A 7,269-nucleotide genomic window follows, 5' to 3' on the forward strand; every position below is an offset into this window, starting at 1 on the left:
TGCCTGGGGAGGGTACTCTGGCCTAGTGCATGGGTCCCTGCCCTGCACACCTACTTCCTCCCCTTTCTGCTTCCCCACCCTGAGTGACTTCCTTCCTGTAATCCTGCTAATCTCCCTAACTAAATCCTCCCCTTAATAGGAGAATCCCTCAGCCCTATTGGCTAAGCTAAAGCACCTGGGCATGCTGCTATTCCTCCTGGGAAGTGTAGTTCCCAAGGAGGCTCCTGCCTATGGAGACCGCATCGGCGCCTCTCTAATGCCGCCCCTCTTGTCATACCTGCGCCTACGCTATCCTAATGGTCGCCACGCCACATCCCTGCGCATGCGCAACCTCTAGAGGGCCTTCCTGCATCTCTACCTTCTCCTGTGCTCCATCTGCCACCTCTAAAATGACCACCGCACTCGTCCGCACATGCGTGAGCGATTGCGCATGCGCGGTCAACTCCAACATGGCGGCACCCGCCTGGATGGTGGCGCCAACCAGTGGAGAGCCACCGGAGCCTCCCTGCACCTCCTGCTGCTGGCTATCTCGCCGCACCACCATAGCTAGTCCCACGGCACCTGCGTTTAAGCCAGGGGAAGCGCTAGGAAGCGACCCATAGCTGGGGACCCGCGCTGGTAAGGGGACCAGGGCTATATTAAATAATACCTTCAGTCAAATTACTAATATATATGTTTTCTGATATATCAGAGTTTGTATGTTACTGTATTCTTTGGATTATGCTAATCCAATTCTGTAAATTCTGTGCGTTTTACAGAAATGAACATGTTTGGGAAAATGTGTGAAATACTGTCTAAATGCACTCTCAATACACTTAGGCCTCGGACATGGTGAAGGGAAGAGCGCTGAGTAGCGCTGCCGCTCATGCTCTCCTGCTGAAGCAGGAGCTTTTTTGTGTCCCTGCATGAGCGTCAGTGTGCGCGCTTGTAAAGCCATGTGGGAGTCAATCGGGAGGCGGGTCTAGTGCTCCATGTCATGGCGCCGACATCACGGACTGGCATTGGCTTTTGGCAGTCACGTGACGGGCCCTCCACTTCCCTCAGCGGCAAAATTTAAACTTGCCTGTCTCTGGCATTTCCACACTCCTCCGCACGCATGCGGAAGCGTGCGGAAGCGGCTCCTAAAGCAGCGCTGGTTACAGATGCAGGGGGTAAGTGCATCGGCTCAGCACGGCTCAGTACGGTCTTTTTGACCATGGCCCTGGCCTTAGTGGAGAGAGATGGTACTAGTTGGATATTTAGGGGAAGTGTGTGAGAGAGGCGAGGGCTTTATATATGTAGCTGCTGCCCTACTCTGCCTCCGCTATTGCCCGGAGCACTGTGCGATAGGGAGGTGGGGGCGGCCATTTTGCGAGTCGCGCATGCGTAGTGCGGTGATGCACTCATGTGCAGAGTCGGGAGTGTAGTGTCCATCTTAGAATGGCTCCGCTTAGAGTATAGCAGAGCTACATATCCCAGAATCACTATAGGGAGGACATGCCACTTGGGCAGTTAGAGGAACAGGATATCCTCCACGTAAGGGGAGCATGCGAGTTAGTCCTGACTGAGGAGCCAAAGGAGAAGTAGTGACCAGGGAGCACTGCTTCCTGGACTAGGCCTAGACTTTGCCCCTATGCCCCAGTTAGGCCCCGCGACACCTATAGAGGAGTGTTGCAGGGAAGGCACCAGGTAGCGACTCTTCCCAGTAGTATTATTACTGTGCCAGTGACCGGAGAGCCACGCGGCGCTCTGCGGCGCTCTGCGGCCTGGGACCAGATCACAGGATCCAGAGACGTTGTGTGAGAACCTTCTGCAGGAGCTCACACTGCAAGAAGGATCAGGAGAGAGGGGATATGTGTTGGAGGCCCCGCAACGTGGGACCTGCTCCAAACCACCATGCCAAGCAGCACCTCGGTACTGGAGCACCCAGACAGATACCCAACATGCACCTACTTCTACAGGGGGTAGCGCTACCTCACATTTGGGTGGGATTGCTGGGACAGGACACCAGGGGTTGTTGGTTCCACAGCACCCTTAGTAGGAACCACCTACATGTTGGGTCCGCCACGTGTTGGGTCACTGGGTTTATACTGTGGGTACCGGCCATTATATGTTATGTGCGTTAGTATGTGTGTACAGTAAAGCTTAGTTATATACATTGTGTGGTGTTTTACTTATTACTGTGTATCGGTTCCTGTGAGGGGTTATCCCGCCATCACTGGGATCCCTCATAGGTGGAGGCACTGCACGCAAGGAGAAAGAGCTCACCCCAGGCTCCAAGAGGCAGAGGCTTAGGCCTCCTGTGAGCAGACAGGTAAAGCAGCACGCATAGTTGCCTGTGTAGTTCCCTTAAGCATAGGAAAAGGGGGCTACATATACAAAAAGAATGGACAGAAGACATCCTTGAGAAAAACGCAAGAGTCGGGAAGGTGTATAGCGAGAAATTAGGGCTTACATGTAATGATGGACAGAAGACAGTTTAGCCTTAAAATACAGGACTTAATAGGAAGCAAGAAGAAGTATTTCAGCAGGAGTGACGCTAAAACAGGTGAGAGGTAAGAAGGTTTGACCGTAGAAAGTTAAAATAGTCAAAACAGGAGAGAATGAGGGCTTACGTTAGAGTTTTAGTAGTAGAGCGACAAAAGAAAGGTCATATTTTTGCAGTGTTACAGAGGAAAAAAATAACAGCTTTTATATACATTGTGAATGCGAGAGGCAAATGTAAGGGAGGAGTGAAATATTACATCTAAACAGTGTATTTTTGATACTGGGTGTATGATAGTGATGTGAACAGTAATGTAGAAGGAAGACAGTAGGGCCAAATTTGGGATGAAGTATGAGGATCTCTGTCATTAACATGTTAATTTTGCATTGGTGGAGGGCCATCCAGGATGATAAAGTGGAGAGACATTCAGAAACTTTGATCTGTATAGCAGGTGTTAGGTCAGAGGTTGAATAGTTCTTGTGTGTGTCATCAGCGTAGAGCTAATATTTGAATTCAAGAGATGTGATGAGGTCACAGGGAAAGTGGGTAGGAAGAAAATAGAAGAGGTCCCAGGATAGACTGCTGGGGTACACACACAGAGAGATCAACAGAGTAGGAGGGGGTGTTAGCAAACGAGACACTGAAAGTACAATGGGAGAGGTAAGAAGAGATTCAGGGTAGAGCAAAGTTACAATAACCAAGAATATGGAGAAGAAGAAAAAGAAGAAGAAGAAGAAGAAGCTTCCAAAGTATCAAAGGCTGAGAGATGTCGAGAAATATGAGCCAAGCTTAATGACCTTTGCCTTTGGCAGCATAGAGGCCTGTAGTTATTTTAGTGAGGGCTGTTTCAGTGGAGTGAGCAGTGAGAAAGCCCGATTGTAGAGGATCTAGGATAGAAAAAGGTAATAAAATAGAGCAAGCAAGAGAATAAAAGGCATCCAAGGAGTTTAGAGGTGTAAGGCAGAAGGGAGACAGCACAATAATAACAGACAGGTAGGGTCACAAAGTCATTTAAAAATTTTTTTATTTAGGTGCCAGACTCACCGCCACGATCAATCGATATAAATATATTAAGTAAACAACTGAGTATGACTCCACACTGAGATAATTCTGATTCTTTGATCTCTGGAGCCTGGAGGGCTACTCAGGTATTTACTTTATAAAAATGACGAATTCAGGAATTTAAAATGGCTTATAAGCAATTATATTAAATTGCTTTCTTGCACTGCTACTCATACACTTCAAACATTGATTGATGGCTTTACAATTGTGATGTATTTAGAATAACGTATTGATGCCATTAAGAATTAGTTTGTGTTGGCTGTGTTAGCCCAGTTATGATGATCAACATGTAAAACAAATATAAATAAGTGCTCTTCTCTATTCCTAAAATATATGCTAAGAACAACATTTATTTTTGATACGGAATGTATCCGATGTACTTATGAACATTGAATTTCCTATGTGGAGTTATGCCATCTATATGATATGTGTTGTGATATAATATCATATTAGAAGGGATTGATTGTTCTTTAACATTAGCCCATTGGTACCGTTGCCCTATTATTCAATATAATGTGAAGCTGTTTCTCCATGTCAGGGAAGCTTCTGGGCGCCATTCATTTGAATAGAAGTTACTACATTGTTTACCCTGCGTTAACCACTTCTCACCATATTAAACTTGGCCCAAGGAGAGCCAAAATGTATAGCACTTTTAATGTTCATGCTTGGTCTTCATCCTTTGGGAAAGTCTTCAGTATGTGTTTTATTTTGCACTTCTGACATGTTTTATTTTGCACATCCACAAATGTCCCCAGATTAAAACAGAAAATGTAAAAGGAATGAAAGTCACAATCTTCGCATTCCTGTTGGAGTGGGCATAGTTGGCCCGCCAACAGGGGGGAAAGGAAGGAACAGGTGTTACGGGCCCAGTGTCTGGGGAGGTCAGGCGGCCAGTGCTGCCCGTTGGGCCTGACCTCTGACCAGACCCGGCTGCCGGTGCTCTCATGGCCGGGCCCCATCTCTCCTCTAACTGCAGACCTCTTCCACTCTGTCCCACACCGAGCTTGACCAATGCCGGCCTCTGTGACGTCAGCACGACAGAAGTAAGCTTGGTTCAGCTTCCAGCGCGTGACAGCAGAGGGAGGCCAGGCATGTGTACCAGCTCTCAAGCATGTGGGACAGAGTGGAAGAGGCCTGCAGCTGAAGGAGAACCGGGGCCCGGCCGCGAGTGCACCGGAAGTCGGGCCTGGCCAGAGGTCGGCCCAATGTGCAGCACCAGCCGCCAGGCACAAGACCCCCCACAGACACCACGACTGACCAGCCACAAGCTTTTTGTTAAGTATTGGAGGGGGGGGGGTGTATTTTTATATGCATTAGTTTTTTTTATTTGCATTGGGGTATTTTTTATATGCATTGGGTTTTTTTTTATGTATTGGGGTGTTTTTTATATGTATTTTTTTTTTTAATATGTATTGGGACTTTTTAATATGCATTGGGGTTTTTATATGTATTTGGGTATTTTGTATATGTATTTTTTTTTAATATGTATTTGTTTTTTTTTATATGTATTGGGGTATTTTTTTCAATGCATTATATATATATATATATATATATATATATATATATATATATATATATATATATATATATATATATATATATATATATAAACAATTACATTTAAAATAGACCCTTATATATATATTGGGGTATATTTTAAATGTAATTGTTTTTATAATATGTATTGGGGGTTTTATATGTTTTTTGTGGGGGGTTATATTTGTTTTTGTTTTTTTTATATACAGATGCAGCAGCCAGTATCAGACCACTTGCCTGGAAAAATACTGTGACTATCTCACAGTAAACGCTGCACCATTTCTGTAAACTTCTGCAGCCAGACTAATGGCCCATCAGATTAATACAGCTGTGGTCCCTGCAGTCCCATTCAGTTTGAATGGGACTGCAGCGACCCCCGCTGTGTTAATCAGATGGGCCATTGTCACAGTAGCTCCGGTCTTTTAACACATTTATATTTATATTTCAGACACAAGGCAAAACAAGGCAGTGAAATAACATGAGGTTTATTTGGATAAGACCATCAGAAACACACAGGAACACAAAATACAGAGAATATACACACTTACTGTCATCTGGGGGTGGAGATCTAGCCCTTTCCTAGTTGCAGGTCAACTGCTTCAGCAAAAGGCGACACCTGTCCGCTCCACTTGGTTCCAGCCTGCTGGCTGGGTTTCTTCATGCTTCTTTGGGGGGTGTATAGCTCTTTCACTCAGAAGCACCTTTCAGAAGTCTGCCAGCAGCTCCTTGGCTCTTCAAATCTCCAACAAACAAGAGAGAGCTGCTACACTGCTCTCCCTTATATAGGGCTTGCACATATTTAATAAATTGCGGGGGCTGACAGCCAATTAGAGCATGGATTGGGGTTTGCATTCAATAATAGGAGGCGAAAATTAAAAACTTACCAATGAAAATCGTACCTATGAGTTTGAAACCCAGCAACCGGTTTCCTGGCTTGCCCTATACCTCCCGCTGGGTAGGTTCCGCAATGTCTAGCTGGAACAAAGGCTTTCTACTCCAGATATCCTGTTCACAGTCCTTTCCCCTCACCATGTGCTACAAACCTGCATGTCTTTTGCTATGCTAATCTACATCTGGCTGCCTTTTGTCCTGTATGCAGTCCAGCTCACAGTACAAACACAAAATGCATAGTAGTTTTAAAACACAGCAAAACTAAAATGAAATCCCTGGAGCTGAAACTCTAAAACTGGGATCTACGAGCTGGGGTTCTAAAACCTGTGCTAGCATACAAGCCGTCTAGACCCCGTTCTAATACCTTGCTAGCAGGCAATACAGGTAAACCCTTTTTGCCCCCAAACATCCCCCTTTTCCCTCATGTTCCAGAAGTCTCTGCCCTGCATCTATTTCTCATAAGGGGCCACCCATACAAGGCAACCAACTTATAAGCTTGCACAGGCAGCTACAAGACCATGAGTCAAAGGGAATACAGCACAGAATGCATTAACTGGCCCACTAGGCTTACATAGTTAATCCCACACACACGGTTCCTAGCTTATAACCCTACGGGGGACAGTATAAGTGGAACAGAGTTACCAAAAATACATGGTTTTACCTTTTACCTTACTGAACCCAGAGCTAGCACTCTTAGCCCATTATCCACGGGATCTAGAGGACACTGGCCGGGCTTCTCCTTTATTAATGAAGGCCAGCTACCACTGACCATCACAGCCATTAGAAGAACAATGTTCAAATATAGTGCTCAAGTGACATACTCTGTAATTAACAATGATTTCTTGATTGAAGGGAATAGGCTGGGTATAAGGTATATAATTGAGTGAGGTATATATGGGTGCGTGTGTAGTCTGTGACCTAAATAAATGTCCTGGTGAGTGTGGGTGATGGAGATATATGAGCCCCACCCCCTCACTGCCAATGTGGACTGGTACTGACACTTGTATAAACACACCAATAAAATACCTCTATGTACTGTTTAAAGGTACAACTCACGTGACCTTGCCCATTGTGCCTTCTGGAAAGCGTGCTCCTGCTGGTAGAAATTATTCGGGTAGCCACAGATGTAGAAGTGCAGCGCACAGCGATAAACTGGATCCACGGGACAGCAGCAGTATAATGAAAATAAAAGTTCTTTATTGAGAAGTCATGGTGCAGACAGGTATGGGTGCAGGAAAAAACCTCTGTCTCTAACGCGTTTCACGCCTTGCTGGCGCTTCGTCGGAGAGTACAGTGTGGTGTGCTGTGGTTGCCCT

The sequence above is a fragment of the Ascaphus truei genome, chromosome 8 (genome assembly GCF_040206685.1).
Source record: "Ascaphus truei isolate aAscTru1 chromosome 8, aAscTru1.hap1, whole genome shotgun sequence".
Lineage (NCBI taxonomy): Eukaryota > Metazoa > Chordata > Amphibia > Anura > Ascaphidae > Ascaphus > Ascaphus truei.